This window comes from Bubalus bubalis, chromosome 22 (genome assembly GCF_019923935.1).
Source record: "Bubalus bubalis isolate 160015118507 breed Murrah chromosome 22, NDDB_SH_1, whole genome shotgun sequence".
Lineage (NCBI taxonomy): Eukaryota > Metazoa > Chordata > Mammalia > Artiodactyla > Bovidae > Bubalus > Bubalus bubalis.
In genome coordinates, this window is record NC_059178.1 from 55,257,336 (window position 1) to 55,283,103 (window position 25,768).

Below are 25,768 nucleotides of genomic sequence, written 5' to 3' on the forward strand. Positions count from 1 at the left end.
TACCCAGCCAGCAGGGAAGCCTAGTAGGTATAATATTTCATGTCACTGGGAGCACTATATCTGTACTTCACGGGAGGGCAATGTCCTGTATTTCTCATTCTTAGAAAAGCTTCTGCTCTTGTTCTACAAACAATGCACACATCGCTGAAGTGCAGGATTTATTCTAAAGCCAAGGGAGCAGGGACCCTTCAAGCAGCTGTCTGTTTCCCAGGTTGTGGAGATGTTCATGAGGAACTTGACCTAGGGTTGTGCTCGAAGGACGTCTAACTTGTAAGCTATGTCGGAGGATAACTGGGGTGGTACCTGCAAAATCAAGGAATCCTACCAGCTTGAGAGCTAGCAAGGATGTACAACGCAGTTCTTTGCACAGGAATAATTTAATTCTGGAACATACACATCTTGTTAAGCTTTCCTGATATTAAGGAGATAGATGCTTGTTTTGGAAAAAATTTAGGTTGGACTTCTTCATGCGAAGAGTTGACTCATTGGAAAAGACTCTGATGCTGGGAGGGATTGGGGGCAAGAGGAGAAGGGGACGACAGAGGATGAGATGGCTGGATGGCATCACTGACTCGATGGACGTGAGTCTCAGTGAACTCCGGGAGTTGGTGATGGACAGGGAGGCCTGGCGTGCTGCGATTCATGGGGTCGCAAAGAGTCAGACATGACTGAGCGACTGATCTGATCTTTTACTCTAGGAATAATTAACTGTGAAATTGGGCCTTTTGACTTTTACCAGAACAGCTTTCTTTAAGGAGTAAATGAGAGATTCCTTTGGATGGTTATGCAAGAATTATCTTCCATGTTCTTTATCTGCAATTCTTTCTCATTCTAGTCCAGAATACTTAAGGATATGTATCTCAAAAGAATTATGTTATGAAAATATTTTATACTTAATTTTTAATTGAAAGCATTATCATTTATCAATTTGTTATGGGTTGAATTGTTTCCATCTCAAAAATTTTATGTGGAAGTTTCAACCTCCCAATACCTCATAAAGTGACCTTATTTGGAAAAAGGGTCATGGCAAATGTAATTAGTTAAGACGAGGTCATTCCGGAGCAGGGTGGGCCCTTACTGCAGTATGACTGGTGTCTTCATAAGAGGCGGAGTTTTGGACACAGGTGGGTGTGCAGAGGGCCTTCCCTACATGGCTCAGCGGTGAAGGACACACCTGCCAGAGCAGGAGAGGTGGGTTCGATCCTTAGGTTGGAAAGATCCTCTGGAGAAGGAAATGGCCACCCACTCCTGTGCTTGCCTAGGAAATCCCATGGACAGAGAAGCCTGGCGGGCTACTAGTCCATGGGGTTGCAAAAGAGTCGGACACGACTTAGCAACTAAACGACAGCAGCAGCCACAAGCTTGCAGGGAGAGAATGCCATGGGAACATGGATTCTTTACCACTGAGCCAGCAGGGAAGCCTCTCTTTCTTGTTTTTAAAAGAACTTTATGAATAGGAAAGCTACTCCACTGTTTTCAGTAGCATTTGGGAAATCAAATTACACAAGGATAGAGACCCATACATTTATAAGATTCAGTAGTATTTGTGAAGTTTTTTTGGTGTTTATTTATTTGTTTAGGGGTTTTTCAGAGTGACTGTTTCTCCTTCATACCTGAACCTTGTTTATTTTTCCACATTATTTTTAAATGGTGGTAACATTTTACATTTTTCGCCTTGTATTCTAAGCCCAGTAATTGCCTGTTTTTCCTCTTCTCTGTCAAATCGGCTGTTATTTTCAAGTCACTAACCCACACTCTTACACATGACCCTTTTACATTTCCTCGATGCCTGAATGTATTTCTCTCCTACCATAAACCCGAGACACATCATTTGAAGCAGATAGAACATCTTTTGTGCCAGGAAGCCAGTCGAATGCTGCCATCTTTGACATTACGGAATGCTAATAAAGGTCCCTGTGTGTGTGTGTGCTTGTGCACAGCTGGGTGTGCGTGGAGCTGAGTTGCACTCTAAGCGCGTATTCTCTCCATGACATCTGTTTTCAGTGCTTTGCCTTTTATGGCAGATGATTGAACATCGTCCTTTCACGCTTTATTGGCTCCTGATTTTTCAAATCTCAAGTTGTGTCAGAATCATTATGGAGACCCTGCATTATTTTTCTAAAAATGATTCCATGTCTATAACTTGCTTTTCTACCATTTTCTTAGTTTGCAAAGTGATGAATTTATTTATTTACTTTGTCAAGCTGCAGACTGGTCTTGGAGAGCTGTGGAGACACGCCCTCAAGTCCAGCCTCCGGGTTACCAGGCACCTGGACAATCAGTCTCCCACGCTGTGTGCAGTCTCCCCTTCTCCGCTCCCTGCTGTGATTTATGGATGGCCCCATAGGTCAAGGCTGTTGAATGGGGAAGCAGAGAGCTCTCTTTGCCTTGCCGTGCAGCAGTAAATTAATATTTTGGGAGTTATATAAAGGAGGCTTTGTGGACATCCCACTGATATGAGAATTAATTCATTACTTGCAGATTATTAATAAATGCTCAGCAAATAGGTTTATAAGATTGTTTAGAAGAAGAAAGTATCATGGCTAATTAAGTTTCCCATTTCTTTTGTAGATTTCAGTTTGTAATTTTCAAAAAAGAAAGTGTGTAGTGTGGCCAAAAAAGGTTTTTTTTTCTTGAAGATTTAAAAATTGACAATTTTATGGAATCACTCTAAGAGCCTCATCATTTTAGTGCCAGAGACTGAAGAGCTGATTTCAATTTTCATGGAGCTGTTACAAACAGGATGTCTAAAAAAGAATGGTCACAATTCCTCAGGCTTTATGAAAGTCTCTTAAAATTCAAAGGTTTCAGAAAGAAAAAATGATTCATATGCAAAATAAAGAGAGGAAATAGTTGATATTAATTTACTTGATCTGATTAGAGACCCTCTTTTTAAAGCTGCATTTGGGATTTGAGCTTTTGTTCCCCTTTCTGTCATTTATTCCCCCCAAACTCCAGCAAGTGCATTGTTCATCTTTAAGACATCTTTGAATAGATTAGAACAGTCTCCCCCTCTGGGTGAATGCGGGTACAGCAGTTTGTACCTTTGTGAAAAGAAAGCACCCCTAGAACAGCCCAAGTGGGGTTAGTGGTAAAGAACCCACCTACCAATGCAGGAGATGTAAGAGATGTGAGTTCGATCCCTGGGTGAGGAAGATCCCCTGCAGTAAGAAGTGGCACCCCACTCCACTATTCTTGTCTGGAGAATTCCATGGACAGAGGAGCCTGGTGGGCTACAGTCCACGGGGTCCCAAAGATGACTGAGTGCTCACATGCACACACACCCCCAAACAACCCCCCACCCACCCCCAGAGCAGCATCCTTCAGCTGATGACTTTGCTGATAGACTGGCTTTGCAGCTGGTTTCTAACCCCTCAGTATGGTCCTCTTGGGCACCGGGGCCTTTGGGTCTTGCCTGGCTGGCCTGAGTTTGTGTGCTGCTTATACATTACTGTCAGGGCCTTCCCTGGTGGCTCAGCTGTAAAGAATCTGCATGCAATGCAGGAAATGCAAGAGATGTGGGTTCCACCCCTGGGGCAGGAAGATCCCCTGGAGAAAGGGCATGGCAACCCACTCCAGTATTCTTGCCTGGAGAATCCCATGGACAGAGGAGCCTGGCGGGCTGCAGTCCACGGGGTCACAAAGAGTCGGATGTGACTGAAGCGACTGAGCACACATGCAGGCATACTACTGTTAGGCTGAGTCTCCTATTTTGCTGCCAACCTGATAATTCTTAAGAAAAAGGTGTGACAGACTTACGTCTTGAGAGCCAGCCACCCATATTCCTCCCCAGAGCTCTTGTTAGAATCCTCTCCCAGGAAAAAGACCTCAAGTGGAAACAGACCTACTTACAAATCAGCAGAGGAAATCCATGTCAGATCTCAAGGATCACTGAACACATGAGGGAACCAAGAGCATAAAAGTGAAAAATGAAGACAGGTGAACAAGAAAGCGGGTGCTGCAGAGATAGAATTCACATAGAGAAGGAAAGACAGCTAAAATAAAAGAAACCAACGTAAACCTTTCTTTCTCTATTATATCCAGAGAGATGTAAGAAAATACTGCAATCAATGTAAAAAGGACAGAATGGTATGGAAAATGAATATTTCAAGAACTTCCGTTCACAGACACTAAAAAGGTTAAATTTGAGGAACTCCCCCAAATGTAGCGCTGCTGCTGCTGCTAAGTTGTTTCAGTCGTGTCCGACTGTGTACAACCCGATAGACGGCAGGCCACCAGGCTCCCCCGTCCCTGGGATTCCCTAGGGAAGACCACTGAAGCGGGTGCCCATTTCCTTCTCCAATGCATGAAACTGAAAAGTGAAAGTGAAGTCGCTCAGTCATGTCCGACTCTTAGCAACCCCATGGACTGCAGTCTACCAGGCTCCTCTGTCCATGGGATTTTCCAGGCAAGAGTACTGGAGTGGGTTGCCATTGCCTTCTCCTTAATGTAGGGCAACAACGTAAAAAATGAAACTATCAGGCCATTGAAAAAGACCCTGATGCTGGGAAAGATTGAAGGCCAAAGGAGAAGGGGGCAGCAGAGGATGAGATGCTTGGATGGCATCACCGACTCTCTGGACATGAGTTTGAGCAAGCTCCGGGAGATGGTGAAGGACAGGGAAGCCTGGTGTGCTGTAGTCCATGAGGTTGCAAAGAGTGAGACAAGGTTTAGTGACTTAACAAAGACAATCAGACCATTGTGTAGCACAGATGTGGAATGGAATTTATTGAGGAGGGTTTTACCACATGAGAAGTAGTAGAGGCTGTATATCCCCCTTCCTCTCATTGTCCACACCTAGGCCAGCTGTCGGGGGTCTGTGTGATGGTGTCAGGGGTCTGGCGAGAGGGGCTGTTCCCTAAAGTCCGATGAAGATTCCTTTATGGGTGCATCACGGGGATGTCTGTGTGACTTTGTAACAAGGAATCATCCTGGTCACTAAAGGGTCTTGGTAGGAAGCTGGATCCTAGGGAGCACACTGGCTGTTGTCATCCTATTCCTCAATGGATCTCACTCTGACATCCTGAGTCTGTTCTCTGCTAAGCTGTCAGGGTGGAGGAAGTGCCCTCCAGGGTCATTTAGGTTGTCTGTCCTCAGAGATATTGATGGTTAGGAAATGATTACAATCATTCCAAAATGAGAAGGAAGATAAAACGGATAAGGGCACATTGGCAAAGAAATTGTTGTTCTGTTGCTAAGTTGTATCCAACTCTTTGTGACCCCATGGACTGCAGCATGCCAGGCCTCCCTGTCCTTCACCATCTCCCAGAGTTTGCTCTAACTCATGTCCATTGAGTTGATGATGTCATCCAACCATCTCATCCTCTGTCATCCCCTTCTCCTCTTGCCTTCAGTCTTTCCCACTATCGGAGTCATTTTCAATGAGTTGGCTCTTCACATGTGGTGGCTGAAGTTTTGGAGCTTCAGCTTCAGCATCTGTCCTTTCAATGAATATTCAGGGTTTATTTCCTTTAGGATTTACTGGTTTGATCTCCTTGCAGTCCAAGGGATCTCAAGAGTCTTCTCCAGAACCATAATTCGAAAGCATAAATTCTTTGGTGCTCAGCATTCTTTATGGTCCAACTCTCACATCTGTACATGATTACTGGGAAAAACCATAGCTTTGACTCGGCAGGCCTTTGTGGGCAAAGTGATATCTCTGCGTTTTAGTATGCTGTCTAGGTTTGTCATAGCTTTACTTTCATGGAGCAAGTGTCTTTTAATTTCATGGCTGAAGTCACCATCTGCAGTGATTTTACAAATAAATTATCAACAATAATAATTTCTTGGTCTTGCTGCTGGATGTGAATTCAAATCTTCATAAAGACAGTGTCTAAAGGATGAAGAAAGTGAATATAATCCTAGGCCAAACATGTCCTCAGGGTTTTTAGAATAACAAGGAGAAAGAGAAGTTCTTAAAATTTTAGGAATAAAAAGCAAACAAAACCCAATCAGATTACCTAGAGAAATTAGAATCGGACTGATAGCTGACTTTTATCTCCAAAATACAGTGCTAGAAGAAAGCACAGAAAACTTGATCCTGGTTAAAAAGCAAAATATCCATGTTTTAAATTGTGAAAGTCTGAAAGTCCAAGCGTGCAGAGAGCAGATGAGAGAAGGAGCTGTGTGAATGGTGCAAAGTGTGGTGAGGGTGCTATGAATAATATTTGCACCTTCTCAGAGTGAACATTGACTGACATTGTTAAGAGTTAATGGAATGGGAAATATTTAAATATATTACTCAAGGCTACTCAGGTAATTAATAGAATATTTTACATAACTATAACTTTCAGTTCAGTTCAGTTGCTCATTCATGTCCGACTCTTTGCGACCCCACGAACTGCAGCATGCCAGGCCTCCCTGTCCATCACCATCTCCAAAAGTTTACTCAGACTCACATCCATCGAGTCGGTGATGCCATCCAGCCATCTCATCCTCTGTCATCCTCTTCTCCTCCTGCCTCCAATCCATCCCAGCATCAGAGTCTTTTTCCAATGAGTCAACTCTTCACATGACGTGGTCAAAGTACTGGAGTTTCAGCTTTAGCATCATTCCTTGCAAAGAAATCCCAGGGCTGATCTCCTTCAGAATGGACTGGTTGGATCTCCCTACAGTCCAAGAGACTCTCAAGAGTCTTCTTCAACACCACAGTTCAAAAGCATCAATTCTTCAGCGCTCAGCCTTCTTCACAGTCCAACTCTCACATCCATACATGACCACAGGAAAAACCATGGCTTTGACTAGATGAACCTTTGTTGGCAAAGTAATGTCTCATAGAGTATGTGAAAATGCCTGTTTTCTCAAATCTTTACCTCCAGAGGGTGAAATTAATATACTGCCATACTATATCCCTTATGAGTGTACAGTGGAAGTGACAAATAAATTCAAGGGGTTAGATCTGATAGACAGAATGCCTGAGGAACTATGGACAGAAGTTCATGACATTGTACAGGAGGCAGTGATCAAGACCCTCGCCAAGAAAAAGAAATGCAAAAAGGCAAAATGGTTGTCTGAAGAGGCCTTACAAATAGCTGAGAAAAAAGGGACGCTAAAGACAAAGAGAAAAGGAAAGATATACCCATTTGAATGCAGAATTCCAAAGAATGGCAAGGAGAGATAAGAAAGCCTTCCTCAGTGATCAATGCAAAGAAATAGAGGAAAACAATAGAATGGGAAAGACTAGAGATCTCTTCAAGAAAATTAGAGATACCAAGGGAACATTTCATGCAAAGATGGGCTCGATAAAGGACAGACATGGTATGGACCTAACAGAAGCAGAAGATATTAAGAAGAGGTGGCAAGAATACACAGAAGAACTGTACAAAAAAGATCTTCATGACCCAGATAATCACTGTGTAATCATTCATCTAGAGCCAGACATCCTGGTTTGTGAACTGGAGTGGACCTTAGGAAGCATCACTATGAACAAAGCTAGTGGTGGGGATGGAATTCCAGTTGAGCTATTTCAAATCCTAAAAGATGATGCTGTGAAAGTGCTGCATTCAATATGCCAGCAAATCTGGAGAACTCAGCGGTGGCCACAGGGCTGGAAAGGTCAGTTTTCATTCCAATCCCAAAGAAAGGAAATGCCAAAGAATGTTCAAACTACCGCACAATTGCACTCATCTCACACACTAGTACAGAGAAGGCACTGGTGACCCACTCCGGTACTTTTGCCTGGCAAATCCCAGGGACGGGGGAGCCTGGTGGGCTGCAGTCCATGGAGTCGCTAAGAGTCAAACACTACTGAGCAACTTCACTTTCACTTTTCACTTTCATGTATTGGAGAAGGAAATGGCAACCCACTCCAGTGTTCTTGCCTGGAGAATCCCAGGGACGGGGGAGCCTGGTGGGCTGCCGTCTATGGGGTCGCACAGAATCAGACACGACTGATGTGATATAGCAGCAGCAGCACCACACGCTAGTAAAGTAATGCTCAAAATTCTCCAAGCCAGGCTTCAACAGGACATGAACCATGAACTTCAGATATTCACGCTGGATTTAGAGAAGGCAGAGGAACCAGAGATCAAGTTGCCAACATTCGCTAGATGATCGAAAAAGCAAGAGAGTTCCAGAAAAATATCTACCTTTACTTTATTGACTATGCCAAAGCCTTTGACTGTGTGGATCACAACAAACTGTGGAAAATTCTTCAAGAGATGGGAATACCAGAACACCTGACTTGCCTCCTGAGAAATCAGTATGCAGGTCAAGAAGCAACAGTTAGAACCGGACATGGAACAACAGACTGGTTCCAAATAGAAAAAGGAGAATGTCAAGGTTGTGTATTCTCACCCTGCTTATTTAACTTATATGCTGGATACATCATGAGAAATGCCTGGCTGGATGAAGCACAAGCTGGAATCAAGATTGCCGAGAGAAATATCAATAACATCAGATACGCAGACGGCACCACCCTTATGGCAGAAAGCAAAGAAGAACTAAACAACCTCTGATGAAAGTGAAAGAAGGGAGGGAAAAAGTTGGCCTAAAACTTAACATTCAGAAAACTAAGTTCATGGCATCTTGTCCCATCACTTCACGGCAAATAGATGGGGAAACAGTGAGAAACTTTATTTTGGGGGGCTCCAAAATCACTGCAGATGGTGATGCAGCCATGAAATTGAAAGAAGCTTGCTACTTGTAAGAAAAGCTATGACCAACCTAGACAGCATATTAAAGAAACAGAGACATCACTTTGCCCTCAAAAGTCTGTCTAGTCAAAGCTATGGTTGTTTCAGTAGTCATGTATGGATGTGAGAGTTGGACTATAAAGAAAGCTGAGCACTGAAGAATTGATGCTTTTGAACTGTGGTGTCGGAGAAGACTCTTGAGAGTCCCTTGGACTGCAAGGAGATCCAACCAGTCAATTCTAGAGGAAATCAACCCTGAATATTCATTGGAAGGACTTTTGCTGAAGCTGAAACTCCAATACTTTGGCCACTTAATGCAAAGAACTGACTCTTTTATAAGACCCTGATGCTCAGAAAGACTGAAGGCAGGAGGAGAAGGGGACGACAGAGGATGAGATGGTTGGATGGCATCACTGGCTCAATGAACATGAGTTTGAGTAAACTCCGGGAGTTGGTGATGGACAGGGAGGCCTGGTGTGCTGCAGTCCATGGGGTCACAAAGATTTGGACAGGACTGAGCGACTGAAATGAATTGATAGTATATCAATGCATTTTGACTACACTACAATTTAAATTGTAAAATTAAAATTTTGTTAATATTCCTTAATTCCTATTCTTTTATGGAAATATTTGATTAACTTCTCATTTTTTCTGAAATACTTAAAATACTTAAATAACTTTCAGAGCAAAGGTATGGGGAGAATAAATGTTTTCAGTATTCACATGTCTGAAATCTGTGACAACAAATTTCTAATTTTAGATGAAATGGAGAAAGTTAAAGAAAAATGCAACTTACCAAAACTGACCTAAGAAGAAAGTCTGAATAATTTGTACCTCTAATTAAGTAGCTGAATCTGTAGGAAATCAAAAGAGGGATCTCAGTGTATTCTGGACAGTAGTCTTTTTAAAAAATATAATACATTTTAGAAATAGTCTCTCCCCAGTTGTCACTTGACTTTTAATACACTTATGGTGCTTGCTGACATACGGAAGTTTAAAAAATTTATGTAGAATTTGTGAGATATTGCTGGTATTCCCTGATGTATCTTCTTCATCTCTCCTTCTGGGAAGACAAGGAAATACTTTTTTGGCTCCTGTCAGTTTCATCGTGGCCACATAACATCTTTGCCAAGTGACATGTAATCAGAAATGACATGTCAACTTCCAGGTGAAAGAAGTTAAGAATCAGTTTACAATTCTCTGTGTATTTTCCCCCTGGAGCATTGACCAAGAAGGTCACATGTTCCAAATGGTACAGCCACTAGGTGGGGGAGGCATTGATACAAACAGAAAACATTTCTTAGTAATTCAGGTTAAACCCAGTTATATGATGGATTACTTTGCATACAAACAAATTCAAAAACTATTGCACTGGGTAAAAATGCAAATCCAACCCTATGCTGTTTACTAGAAATATATCTTGAATATAAGAAACCAGAAGAGTTAAGAATAAAAGGATAAAAAAGCATATCCAAGGAAATCTCATAAAAGATATATAGATATGCCGGTACTAGAGTAAATGAATATGAATGCAACAGGCACAGAAATAAACATCAGCATCTTATCATGCTGAAACGGTAAAAGGACCAGAAAGACTGAATAATTTTCAATTAATCTAATTACACAGTTCAAAGATTATAAATATATAAGGAAAATTGAAGTCCAAACTGACCAAAATAAAATGAAAAAATACAAACCCACACTTCTCTAAGAAAATAACACAAAGAGATAAAATATTGAAAAAGATATAAAAGAGCGCAACGTCTTAAATAATAGTATGATTATCATATATAAAACACATCACCTGTAAATTAGAATGCATGCTCCTTTCAGGTACTCATAGATTATTTAACCTTATATTTAGAGCCATAAAGCAAGGCAACCAATTTTATTTTATTTGTGCATGTATTTAATTGAAGTATAGTTGATTTACAATGTTGTGTTAGTTTCAAGTGTTCAGCAAAGCAATTCAGTTGTCTATATATGTATATATCTATTTTTCAGATTCTTTTCCCTTATAGTTTATTACAAAATATTAAGTATCATTCCCTGTGCTATATAGTCTTCAGCGGTTATCTATTTTATATTTAGTAGTGTGTATATGTTAATACTAAAATCCTAATTTATCCCTCTCCTCTCTTTTCCCTTTGGGAGCCACACATTTGTTTTCTATGTATGTGAGTCTGTTTCTGTATTGTAAATAAATTCATTTGTACTATTATTGAGATCCCACAGATAAGTGATATCATGATATATATCGTTCTCTGTCTGACTTACTTCGCTCAGATGGACTGTGACTCAGGTCCATCCATATTGCTGCAAATGATATTTCGTTCTTTTTTATGGCTGATTAATACTTCATTGTATAAATACAATGAAGTATATTGTATTTGAATGAAGTATATTGTATCCCACATGCTCTCCATTCATTCATCTGTTGATGGACATTTAGGCTGTTTCCATGTTTTGACTATTGGAAGTAGTGTTGCAATGAACAGAACTGCATCTGTTCAAATTACAGTTTTCTTTTCAAATTATGATTTCCTCTGAATATATGCCCAGGAGTGGGATTGAAGGATCATATGGTAACTCTATTTTCATTGTTTTTAGGAACCTCTATATTCTTCATAGTTGCTGTACTAATTTATGTTCCCATCAACAGTGTAGGGGGTTCCTTTTTCTCCAAACCTTCGTCAGCATTTTATTTGTAGACTTCTTGATGATAGCCATTATGACTGGTGTGAGGTGATACTTCATTGTAGTTTTGATTTGCATTTCTCTAATAATTAGTGATGTTGAGCATCTGCTCATGTGCCTTTGGTCATCTGTATGTCTTCTTTGGAGAGAAATATCTGTTTAGCTCTTGTGTCCATTTTTTCTATTCGGGTTGTTTGTTTGTTTTTGATTTTGAGCTGTATGAACTGTTTGTATATTTTGGAGATTGAACCTTTGTCAGTCACATCATTTGCAAATAGTTTCCTCCATTCTGTAGGTTGTAACAGATTTTAAACAATTAAAACCTTCCAGAGTATGTCTGTTGACAACAATGAAATAAGCTAGGCATGAAAACAAATGCTAAGTAGGAAATATGCAGAAATTTCTAAATTAGTTCACCCCTAAGTAACCCAAGAAAAATGCAATAGTAATTAGAAAATATTTAGAGCTAAAGGATTATAAAAAATTATTATACATCACAACTTGTGATATGTAGCACGTGGTGCACTTGGTGGAGTATTTACTTTCTTACTTTTATTAGAATAGAAGAAAAATTGAAAAATCAGTGACCTGTATATCTTTACCCAGAATTTAGAAGAAAAAAAAAAAATAAGTCCTAAGCAAGTTTGCAGAAGATAATAGTAAAAAAATAAGATAAACATTTAGTGAAATAGAGAACAAAATTCCAATAGCTATAACTGACAAAGACAAAATTTGGGTTTTTAAATAGACTAATAAAATTGATTTTTCCCATAGCAAGACTAATAAAAAAAAGTCAATATTACAGATGACTAATATTGGCAATTTAAAAGGGACATCAGTATGGATCATACAGAAATTACCAACAACTCTATGATGACAAAATTTTAATTTAGAGGAAATGGAGGAAGTTCAAGAAAAATGTGTGTTATCAAAAATGAAAAGATTGAATAATTCTGTATTTATATAATTGAATCCATTAAAATGAAAAGAGAGGGAGTGTCTAGAAGATTTTTATAATAAACTGAAGGGACATAAAATATTATAATTGAGAAGCTTGAGACCTAAAAGAACAAGTGTTTCTTGAAAGAATGAGTGTGTGACTTGCATTATAAGTAGAAAGGTGCTAATACGACCTTTGGAACTTAAGGGTTTTGAGGTATGAACTCATGAATACTCTTTTATTAGATAGAGTGGCAGGAAACTTGTGCCAATAGAGGAAAGTTCTGTTTCATTTAAGGAAAGGGGTTAGAGAGAAATGTGATTCTGGAAATATCTGAGATTCAGAAACTTATAGGGTAAGCATAAGTACACATATTATCAGAAAGTTTCAATCAGATTTTTAATGATTCAGGAAATGCTATGTTTGAATATAAAAGCAATTTGACTTTGTTCTTTTGATATTTATTTTGGTGATTTTAAAAAATTGTCAGTGGGTACAGCAGGCATCTTTGACCCTTTTGATCCTAACTTTGCCTTCTTCTCTAAGCCCTCTCCCACTCAGAAATACAATCATTGAGGAATATTGGATTGAAGTTGAAGATAGTGTCTGACACATACATTTATAAGGTAATGAGCTTTTTAAAAGGCTAAGGATTTACATTAAAAAAATAGATTATGTGAAGATGTCCATTCTCCTCATGCGAACAGCTCTGTGAATATAGTCACATCAAAGGAACTCGGACAAAATTTCAGGCATTCCTATTGGAATATGAGTTAAGGACAATGGACAGGAAAGAGGTAAATATGCTGGCATAATATTTTTACTCACACTTTTTCCATGGTGGGAATGGATGTTAGTGTAAACTCTTGGAGGGGGAGAAAAAGAGATGATGACTTTGTTAATATGATAACTGGACCTCCTGGGAAATAGATCCATGATATTTGCTAGAATATTCTTATCTGTGGAATGTTCTTAATAGGATGTCTCTATTTAAAGATTAACTATAGTAAATAAGTTCCCTGAAATAATGGCACCTAAGCTGGGGTATAAATTGGATATGTTCCGTAAGCACAACAACCCTACTGTGAGGAAGTAACTTCTTACTTTGGGGCCTAAAATGCTTGTCTGTGGCAGGATGGGCTTGGGAACCACCCTTAAAACCCCAGGCACTTTTTAATCCTCTTGATTATGTTTCCAGGTAGCTTAGTGGTAGATAATTCGCCTGTGAAGCAGGAGATACAGGTTCAATCCCTGGGTGGGGAAGATCCCCTGGAGAAGAAAATGGCAACCCCCTCCAGTATTTTCTCCTGGGAAATCCCAGGGACAGAGGAGCCGGGCAGGCTACAGTTCATGGGGTCACAAAGAGCCAGACATGACTTAGTAACTAAACGACAACAATCTTTGATATTATTTAATAAGTAACTTGTGTGTGTGCTAAATCACTTCAGTTATGTCCAGCTCTTTGCGACCCTGTGGACTGTAGTCCATCAGGCTCCTCTGTCCTTGGGATTCTCCAGGTAAGAACCTGTTAGCAAATCAGATCTGTGGTTCATTTGAGTCTGGAATGACAGTATGATCCTGAGTGTTTGCTCAGGCATTTGTGTGAGCCTGTGGTTTCAGGAGAGGAAGAGCTGAGTCCAAAGTGTGAGTGCAGATTGATGACAAGGAGGGCCTGGGAGATATGAGGAGCATGATAAAGGTAAACAAAACAAAACAGAAATAAACCCGAAACTCTGAAGAACGATGTCACTGGAAGTGATGAGATAAACTTAATAAACCAGGAAAGGGCGGGATTGTGACAAGTCGGGGCCATGCTTAGGGGTCTGGCTCTGCCCTCTTGTGAGAGGGAGATTTGCAACAGAGAAATGATGCCCAGAGCTGCAGAGAGAGCAAGGTGGAGACCCTGGGGATGCTGTTTAGAGAGGAAGCAGGACGCCTGTGAAGAAGCCAGTGGAGGAGCTCAGATAAAAAACATCCAGGACATGGCCTGGGAAGATGGTGCTGAGAATACAGCTGAAGGAATGCTTTTGAGAAATATTTATCAGACTTGCTGCTTGACTGGGTATGGGTCTGAGGCAGAGATTCAAGTGGAGGTGAGAGCAAGTCTTCTAGCTTGACCAACAGATTAGGTGGTGATGCTGTGGCAGGAAGTACAAGGTGGGAGAAGAAGCAGGTGTTTGGGGCAGAGAGTTCTGTTTTGAATAAAGAAAGCTCGAGGTGCCTGTGGAGTGTTGAGGAAGGTACACCCAGCTGTGACTGGGCCTAAGAACCTGCAGAAGACCAGGGTCAGGGTCAGGGGCAGACATGTGGGCATCGTCTACATATTGTTTGCAGTTAAAACTATGGAAGTCAACGAGGCTGTCCACAAGGAAAGAGTAGAATACAGTAAAGCACTCTCAGTATAGTATCTACTTTTTTATGTCAATCACTAGATTCTTCAGGACTCTGTAATAAATGTAAACTTTTTTTGATCCTCCTATTTAGGGAATACATAGGATTATTTTCCTTCCTGGGTTACTTTGAGAACCAGCATATCAGTAAAATGTGATGATATCCAGTTTCCATAAGAGAGAATTTGTGTCATGTTAGATGATGGTATAATTTCCTTTGTTCTCATTATTCTAATGAATAGGAAATCCTGCTCGATCCAGTAAAGGAGATGAGAAACCCTAATAATAGGTACTGTTTGAAGTGCTTTCTCTATGCCAAAGAATTTGCATCAGGGGGCCACTCACATCTATATATCATTATATCTTATCATTATGTTCTCAATAATTGTTTGTTATGCACATTGAAGGGGCTTCCCAGGTGGTAAAGAACCCACCTGCCAATTCAGGAGACCAAAGAGACATGAGTTCAATCCCTGGATTGGGAAGATTCCCCTGGAGGACAGCATGGGAACCCACTCCAGTATTCTAGTCTGGAGAATCCCATGGACAGAGAATTCTGGTGGGCTACATACAGTCCATGGGTTTGGAAAGAATTGGACACGACTGAAATGACTTAGCATGTGTGCACACACATGTGCACATGGAACTATGTGAAGTCCTTTTTTTTTTTTTAGAAGGGGAAATCTATATGCTTAACAGAAACTAATTACTGTTATAAAACAGTAATAAAATAACTGTTATAATTAATAATATCAAGGAATATAAATATCTTAGCTTCTGGAAAATTTTTTATTGACTACGAGTAGCTGAAAATTATTTTATATTGCCAATTCATCATTTTATGAGATTCTTTTATTGTTAAGTTGAGGTGACTGCTAGCTTTATTAAAGTCAGTGTAATATTGCATTTTCATTACAAATTTTCATTTTCATGGGTAATCATGTCTTTTCATACCGTGACACTGTTCATTTATTACTTAATTTTCATTTTCAAGCTATTGTTATACATATTCTAAAGTGCATAAGTTTAAAGAAAGCCTCTTGTGACTAAAAATTTCTTATACTTCAACCTTTTGAAAATTTACATAAACATGCCATTGTATTATGATATTGGCACATGGGATTCAATTCTCATCTTGGAAAATATTTTGTTGGAAGACAAGGGGCACTTTTGCTTTCCTTTCTATATGAATCTTTTGTTAGATATGATGAGAATCTGACACACAAGCTAACATTCATAATATGGAGAGAAATGAGTATCAGAATGAACTAAACAAGTACAGAATGCTGGAATTAAGATATTATCCATGGCAGAGCATTTTCATTATAGTTCAGTTTTCTTATGACTTTTCCTACCTTAGGAATTGCTTTTTTATTTTTGTCTTTCTGATAATCTGGATAGTTCCTTGGCTGGTATTTATTGTTTTATGTTGTATCCTTGCTTTACCTGGAGATGTTTATGGTCTAGTTCTCAGTTGTTTCCCCATTATTGAGGACTTTCTCATTGGGAATAAAATTTCATTTCATTTAAAAATCCAGTCTGTTTAATGTAGTCTTATAATGACTTACCATTCAACAACCGTGTTTCAGAGAAAATGTTAATTATACCATGAAACTTCCATTATTATAATGATGGTAACACTTGAATTTTCATTTTTAATCCTTCAGTGAGTTAACTCTTTCGGTTATGACTATGTGATGTAAGGTGGTCGACCTGTAAATTATAAAACAGGCCTGGTTTCAACAGAAACTAACCCTGTGGCCTCAGATCAATCTTGGTAACTGTCTCACCTAGGTCTATCAGCTGTCTATTGAAGGAATTTAACCTCCCTCTAGCTTGAAGTTTTTGACACTAATTTTCATGTTTGTTTTCTTTTTTATCTCTTCTGTCCCCTATTTTCCACTCCTTTTCTGTATCATTTTCCATGGTCAAGTCCAAGGACTCACCCTGAAGCCCGCACTCTCTCTGCAGACACTAAGAATTAACAACCATGGCCCAGTTTGACATCACTGTCTTAATTGTTCCTTTGGGGGTTGATGAAGACAGCCCTGTTTGTGTGAGTTGTAAAAAGAAGTGCTAAACTCATAACCATAAAAATACATGCTTACAGCCTAGAATGAAAATATTGTTTGGAATTTTAAATATTAAAAATGCTCTGGATTTATTGTGCCCTTGAGGCTGAGCGAGTTTTGTGCAGCCTGATTTTATATGTGATAGTGCTATTTTTGTCAGTCAACACAACGTGATAACATCTTTTGATGGAGGTCTATGAAACTGTGGGTTGGAAGCCTTCAGGGGGTCACTGAAAGAAATATAGTCCTTTAAATGTCAACAAAATTGAAAGGACAGTGTCATTTTCTATTGGTATTTATATATCTACCTCTACTTGGGAGAGATTTTCTTTTCTAAGCCCTCTCATTCTTCCTCAAGATATTTCTGTAAACATAAGCAGATAATTTTGCAGTACGAGGAGCATATTTGTAAATCTCTTTGTATAATGTGGATGCAAACACCAGAAATGAAAGAAAATGCCAGAAATATAAAATCATTTAAAATGTGGGTAGGAAAAACTAGCCATTGATATAAAGAAAGAGTTACAAAGAAGAAAATCTATACTGATGGGTCAGTGCGGGCAGGATAGAATTGCTGGCTTATTACTTTTTATTGAAAAGAAAAAAAAATGACCTAAGAAAACTTTTTTGGGAAACTACCTGCCATTTGTAGTTGGAGAACACAATTTCCAAACTGTTTTGCTCAGAGACATTCAGTTCAGTCGCTCAGTTGTGTCCGACTCTTTGTGACTCTATGGATTGCAGCACGCCAGGCCTCCCTGTCCATCGACAACTCCCGGAGTTTACTCAAACTCATGTCCATTGAGTCGGTGATGCCATCCAACCATCTCATCCTCTGTCATTCCCTCCTCCTTCTGCCCTCAATCTTTCCCAGCATTAGCGTCTTTTCTAATGAGTCGGTTCTTCGAATCAGGTGGCCAAAGTATTGGAGTTTCAGCTTCAGCATCAGTCCTTCCAATGAATATTCAGGACTGATTTCCTTTAGGATGGACTGGTTGAATCTCCTTGCAGTCCAAAGGACTCTCAAGAGTCTTCTCCAACACCACAGTTCAAAAGCATCAATTCTTCGGTGCTCAGCTCTCCATATGGTCCAACTCTCACTTCCATACATGACTACTGGAAAAATCATAACTTTGACCTTACAGACCTTTGTCGGCAAAGTAATGTCTCTGCTTTTTAATGTGCTGTAGGTTTGTCATAGCTTTTCTTCCAAGGAGCAAGTATACTTACATTTCAGAGACAGTCAGTGTGATGTAAAAATTTGGACTGAATATCTTGATTCTGTGACACTTTTATCACACTGGCTGCCCTGATAGTTGTGTGTGTGTGTTAGTTGCTCAGTCGTGTCTGACTCTTTGCGATTCCATGGACTGTAGCCCAGTAGGCTTCTCTTGTCCATAGAACTCTCCAGGCAAGAATGCTGGAGTGGGTTGCCATTCCCTTCTCCAGGGGAATCTTCCCAACGCAGGGATCAGTCCCAGGTCTCCTGCATTGCAGGCAGATTCTTTACCTTCTGAGCCACTAGGGAAGACCAGCAATGATCGGCCAGATCTTAAATCAAACACAAATCATAGTTCATTAGCTGTGAAACTGTATAATGAGAGGATTAAGGGGAGCATTGGAACGCACTCATAAATCTAACAGAATCCAAGAGCTATGTAAATATAGTAATACATCAATATTTTGTATACAAATCATGCTTGTAGTTCCAACCTCTGTACCAGTTTACCTCTGTTTATACACTGCTTTGAATCATAAATAAATTCATGGTGGTTTAGAAGAAATGGCTAAATGTAAATTTAAATAAAATGAGAATTTAGAATTTAATTCCTAAATTAAAATAGGAAGTAGATCTCAGGGGAAAAGTGGATCCCAGTTTGCTGGCCACATGCGCCTAACAATTGTTGGTTGAGAAATCAGTTTGTTTCTGAGTTTCATTGATATATAAAAATGGAGATATTCATTTATATAGATCTTACTGTTTAATATGGAGAAGGCAATGGCACCCCACTCCAGTACTCTTGCCTGGAAAATCCTATGGACGGAGGAGCCTGGTAGGCTGCAGTCCATGGAGTCGCTAGGAGTCGGACATGACTGAGCGACCTCACTTTCACTTTTCATTTTCATGCATTGGAGAAGGAAATGGCAACCCACTCCAGTATTCTTGCCTGGAGAATCCCAGGGATGGCGGAGCCTGGTGGTGGGCTGCCGTCTATAGGATCTCACAGAGTCAGACACGACTGAAGCGACTTAGCAGTAGCAGCAGCAGCAGTACTGTTTAATATGGTGGTTGTCGTTGCTTTTTGGTTGCTATGTTGTGTCTGACCCTTTTCATGATCCTATGGAATGTAGCCACCAGGCTCCTCTGTCCATGAAGTTTCCCAGGCAAGAGTACTGGAGTGGGTTCCCAGTTTCTTCTCCAGGGGATCTTCCCGACCCAAGGATCGAACTCTTGTCTTCTGCATTGGTTGGCAGATCTTTACTCCTGAGCCACTAGGGAAATTGCTTAATGAGGTACACTTTGCTTATTTTCATATGAGATATGAGTGGCTTTTTCTGACATTTCCAAAATAAAAATTTCAGTTGGAGCTTTATACAAAAGGCACTAAGCAACTGACGGGTAATGTCCTCAAAAAACACAAAAGCCCAAAACCTCTAATGAGGAAGGGGCTATTATTTTAGTGAAGTGAAGTGAAAATCGCTCAGTCGTAGCCGACTCTTTGCGACCCTATGGACTGTATAGTCCATGGAATTCTCCAGGCCAGAATACTGGTGTGGGTAGGCTTTCCCTTCTCCAGGGGATCTTTCCAACCCAGGGATTAAACCCAGGTCTCCTGCATTGCAGGAGGATTCTTTATCAGCTGAGCCACCAGGGAAGTCCATTACTTTATTTCCCCCCCTTAAAAACTTAGTGTATGATAATTCTTTGTCATTCAGCTAGAACAAAGCTTCCCTGTAGTTCAGATGGTAAAGAATCTGCCTGCCATGTGGGAGATCTGGGTTCGGTCCTTGGGTTGGAAAGATCCTCTGGAGGAGGAAGTGGCAACCCGTTCCAGTATTCTTGCCTGGAGAATTCCATGGACACAGGAGCCTATTGGGCTGCAGTCCATGGAGTCACAAAGAGATGGACACATCTGAGCGAATAACACTTATTCAGGTACAACAAGAACATACAGTCTAAATAGGCATCATTCTGATATTTTAGGTAGATACTAAGCTAAGATCTAGATTATCAAAGGTTGTGTAGCCTACACTGGAACAATTCACAATGAAAAGTCTGTTTCTTAAATATTGAGTGTCTGCTATGAAAAATATGGTAGTCCTGGTGGGGGATGTCCATTTACAGAGATCATTTAATGTTTGTCTCTGTTAGGGGCCTTTTTCACATCTTCTCTCGACTTAAATCTCCATCTGCACCACTGTCATCGGTATTCTAGGCTGATGACCTTGTTTTTTTCTTCCCAGAGAAAACAGAAGCAGTCAAAAAGCATTTCCTTTAATCCCCTCCAGTCTCCTGACCTACATGCTTCTATTCCCTATTACATTCCTTCTCCAGTATATGAGCTATCACTGAGCCATCAAAGCCATATATAACTCAAGGACATTATTCAAACAACTGTCCCTCAATCTTCTACATTATCTTTCTTCCCGTTTCCCGCATCATTCTTGTCAGCATGCAGGCTTGATGTCATGTTCCATCAAGAATATCTTTTCCTTGACACTACATCTCAGTTCCTATCCCATTTCTCTGCTCTATTTATAATAAGACTCTTTGAAAGATTTTTAAAATATACATTTCTCCTATTTTTGCTTATTAAACAGACTCGCGAAGAGTTGACTCATTGGAAAAGACTCTGATGCTGAGAGGGATTGGGGGCAGGAGGAGAAGGGGATGACAGAGGATGAGATGGCTGGATGGCATCACTGACGTGATGGACGTGAGTCTGAGTGAACTCCGGGAGTTGGTGATGGACAGGGAGGCCTGGTGTGCTGCGATTCATGAGGTCGCAAAGAGTTGGACACGACTGAGCGACTGAACTGAACTGAACTGAATAAAACGTTGTCCCTCTCAGTCAACTAAAACCGCTTTGTCAAGGTTACCAGCATCCTCTGTTTCGCTAAGTTTAATGGTCGATTCTCAGTCCTTGGGTTCCTGACCTGTCATTTGCCCCGAGTAACCACACCCTCCTCCTTGCAACACTTCTTTCGCTTGGCTCCTGAGACGCCATCCTCTGCTGGTTTTCCTGGAATGCCATTGTGGTTTCTTGTCAGCACTGGTGACTGTTTCCGTATCCCTCCAATCTCCCTAAATGCTGGGATGTCTTCTCCTCTTTCCAGTCTATAATCAATAATCAATCTCTTGCCAGTCTCATTTGGTCTCATGTTTTAAACATCATTCAGACCGGTAGCTGTCATGCTTCACTCCATGTTCATTTTGTGCATGCATGCTCAGACATGTCCTACTGGGGACTCTCTGCCCCATGGACTGTAGCCCGCCAGGCTCCTCTGTCCATGGGATTCTCCAGGCAAGAATACTGGAGTGGGTTGGCATTTCCTCCTCCAGGGGATCTTCCTGACCCAGTGATCAAACCTGTGTCTCTTGCTTTGCAGGAGGATTCTTTACCACTGAGCCACCAGGGCTTCCCAACTGGGAGGTCTATAGGTGGTTTATTTGCTCTGTAACTAGTTCTGTTTCTCTAACTAAATAGGGTTTATAATTATCAGATACAAAGATGACTTAGAGATACATTTTAAGAACAAAACCCCACAACATATTACTATGTATACATTCTATATATTTATAAATACGTCACCATTTTATTTTACATATTTTATTTTATATGTTTTTACATATTTGTTCAAGCACTTTATATACCTTTGATTTTTAGTGACAGTAGTGTGTGCCTAACTACTCTGTATATTAGAAAATGACACAAAGAAATATGAAGAGTCCATGGATTAAAACTAATTCAGTAATACAAATTAAAAGCATACCCAGCTGTCTATGTAAAGTGATAATTTCCTTTGCTTTTTTTTTTATACAGAGGGACTTCCTCTGGTATTCACTTCCACCAACCCTATATTAGTTTTCATTAGGTATCATCAATTTTTAAATAAAAGGCATCTTTTCTACACAGATTAAAATGAAACCACTTATGTAATTAAACCTGAAGATCCTAATTTTCAGAAATGCAGATAAGGCTCCACTTTTCAATAGCAATCTTGACCTCGTGTTAGTAACACATTCCTTCTGCCAGGCTAAATATCTTTGCAGCTTAATGTAGGGTAATTTAAGGGTTAATTGCTTCCAGAATTAAGATTAAGCAAGTTTATTGTATTGTAATGAAATCAAAGCACATCTTGTTAGTAACCCTGTCCACACTGCAATCACTGTTTATCAGCACATTATCAGTTTGGCAGTATTTGGCTTGAAAAAAATAAAAATAAGAATGATTGAATCTTGCTCTTTATTTTTGAATAATACTGCCCCTGCCCCTTTAAAAGAGCCCATTATTTCTCCAGAAAGTCCTAATTACCAATGCTTTGCTGTGACACAGAGTTCCGGAGTTGGAAAGTGTTCGTAGGGCACTATTTTGCTTTCTCCATCTCCAAACTACGCCAGGACCTTGCTTCTAGATTATTCACTATTCCAAATAGCAGGACACTGCATTAATTGTATAGTAAACATGCAAATAAGGAAATCCATCCTATGTAGGGGATACTGAATATTCAGTTGCCTATAAATGAATACTGTTTGATGATAGAATTTAGTCATTTGCTTACAACTGATCAAAATTTAATTCTTGGCCTTCATATATGCATGCAATCAAGAGTTTGCTTACGTGTGCCTTCTTCAGTGATTGAGACTAATTTCTCTGTTCTCAGGGTGGCTTTACCTGCTGTTAGGGCTTCCCTGGTGGCTCAGATGGTAAAGAATCTGCTTGCGATTCGGGAAACCTGGGTTTGGTCCCTGGGTCATGAAGATCTCATGGAGAAGGGAATGGCAACCCACACCAGTACTCTTGCCTAGAGAGTCCCATGGTCAGCGGAGCCTGGTGGCCTGCAGTCCATGGGGTCGCAAGGAGCTGGACATGACTGAGTGACTAACAGTTTTGCCTGCTGTTTGGGATTCATGACTCTAGGTGGCGATCTAGGGCCCATAATCAATAGCTCTGCTCAGGCTGGCTTTGAAACAGGGCTCTCAAAGAATCTGATTAATGATGTTCTGCATTTCAGAGGTATTTTCGACTCTCTGTGTTATATAAAACAGAAATTATTAGCCATGCTGCTTAATTTACCTAATAATGGCATGTCACTTGATACACTCAGTCGTGTAACGCTGTTGTCTTTTAGTGTCTGAAAATTAAGGAATTGTGTCTGGACAAACTAGAATGGGGCACAGACCCCAAGCGAGACTGCTTCTATTGTTTTTGCAGCCACAACTTAAAGATTTGGGGGTTTCCTTTTCCACTAATGCCTGCTTTCTGGTGGATCTGGAGATAATGAAGGTGATGCTCATAAAAGAGGTAACTTTAAAAAAATTATATCTTGTATGCTCAGTTGCTCAGTCCTGCCCCACTATTTGCGACCCCATGGATTATAGCCTGCTGGGCTCCTCTGTTCATGGAATTTTCCAGGCAAGAATACTGGAGGAGGTTCCCATTTCCTTCTCCAGGGGATCTTTCTGACAGGGATCGAACCCGCATCTCCTGCATTGGCAGGGGGATGGATTCTTTACCACTGAGCCACTTTGCGATTGATCTCAGTATGTACAATAAGCCTCCATTTTCTGGACAGTTCCACTTAGAAGCAGTGACACAAACTTACTTTCACTATCCCTAACGTTTCCTACTCCACATATTTCCTGTCTCTAATTTTGCGATAGGAGGGGGAGTCGTGTTTCCCTCCTCTCCAGCTCCTGGGCGAGACCTCTTTTCTGGCAGTTCATGACTGAGCACGTCCTTTTGCCGCCTTCCCCCCTTTCTCCCCTCTTCCCTTCTGTCTTTCCTTCCTTCCCTTATCTTCCTTCTTCCTGTCTTCTTTCGGTCCTCACGTTCTCCTCCTTCTTTTCCTTCCTCCCTTTTTCCTTCCATTGACCTAAAACAGTAAACAGCGGCAAAACCGGTTTATTCAATAACAACAAAAAGAATTTACACTTCCCGACCTGTGATCTATTGCTAACTACAGGCAAGTCCGGACAACAGAGGACCTTCGTTTATAGAGGAGATGGGATTGGGCGGGGCTTTTATAAATGAAGAGCCCATTGGCAGAAACTGGGAGTTTCAAGTGTAGTGGCCTCTCATTGGCCGAGTTGTGATGGTCTCTCATTGGCTGGGCTGTTGCTGAGGGAGGGGAAATCCTTCTTTCCTCTAGCTGGGTAGTGATGTAGTGACTTTTTTCGTGTTGGAGAGGCAAAGGCACCTCTCATGTTGGGTCTGCAATTTTGGCAAGTGGTAGGGCTGAGAGGTGTCCTTGTGGCCCCTGGAATCCATTTTAAATGAGGTTTCTGATCGTTAATTTTCGCATTTCTTGTCTTCCTTTTTTTCCTTCATTGGAGTGTATTAATTTTTTTTTTCTTATTGTGGATCATTTTTGTTGTTGTATTTATTGAATTGTTACAATATCCCTTCTGTTTTTGCTTTTTTTTTTTGGCCAGGAGGCATGTGGGATATTAGCTTTCTGATCGTGGATTGAACTTACACCCCTCCTATTGAAAGGTGAAGTCTCAACCATTGGACCACCAGGGATGTCTTCAACTTGAGTGTATTGAAATGACTGTAGCCTTAGCTATTTGTCCTGGGTTGAATTTTCCTGAAGCCTCATGCCTATTGAGTAACCACCTCAACCAGCCTTAGAGAAGTGACTTAATTTCTTTGAATTCTATTTTTCTTATCTGTAAAATAAGGCTAACTAATAATGCTTTTCTCATATAGCTGAAGGGGGACAAATGAGTGAAAGTGTGTAAATCATTTGGCACGTATTATTGCTTATACCCAAGTGAATTTAATTTTACCTTCACAGTAGGAGAATTCACACTATGTGAATGTTCTTTAGATATTTTAGTATAATTTTTTTCATAGAACATGCTTATGCTATTGAAAAGGAATATTACTTACAATTCCTCACTATCTTAAGGGCACTTCTCTCTGAGATCACAGATTCTTACCTTCCTCATGAAGGTCACCTTGGGTCAAAGGCTCACATGGGCATAGTTCTAGAGCCAGGTTGAATTAAGCATGCCTGTTTCAGACTCTGCCATTAGCTAATCTTGGGCTCTTTATTGAGTATTCTCTTGGTGAGGGAGGGTCATTCATTTTCCTGTGAGATTTGAAGGAGGTCATATTATCTATCTTCCCAGGGCTCTCCCAGTTTGGGCCACATCCAGATGGGCAGCCAATGAGAGGAATGGCACCTTTGCTAAGGCTTTTCAGCTGTGTCCAACTCTTTGTGACCCCATGGCCTGTAGCCCGCCAGGCTCCTCTGTCCATGGATTCTCCAGGCAAGAATATCAGAGTGGGTAGCCATGCCCTCCTCCAGGGGATCTTCCTGACCCAGGGATGGAACCTGTGTCTCTTAGTCTCCAGAATTGGCAGGCAGGTTCTTTACTACTAGCACCACCTTGGAAGCCCCAGAGAGGGATGGGGGTGTGATCAAGTTCTTTCTTCGCTGTGCGCTTTCATGTATTTCTCTTTTTACCATCTAGCTCCCCAGGCTCTGGGTTCTAAAGGAGGGAGCGATGTTTGATGGTGGAAATGAGAGGAAGGGACAGAGAAGGTTAATTAGACACTCTAATTAGGTTAATTAGGCACATTTGTGGCTTCCTCAGATCTCCAACTTGTCTCCTCCTGAGGCTGGAGACCTTGCACCAGAAATCTCCTAGATCGTCCAAAATGCATCTCTTCTGGCTTGTTTTTGCATTTTCTCTTGACTTCCGGGGTCTTGTCTCTCCCTCAGCTGGTCCTCTTAGCCACCCCACACCAATCTCATCTGGTCTGGGAAAAAGTGGATGTTGGTCCACTCTTGAAGATCTGTTGG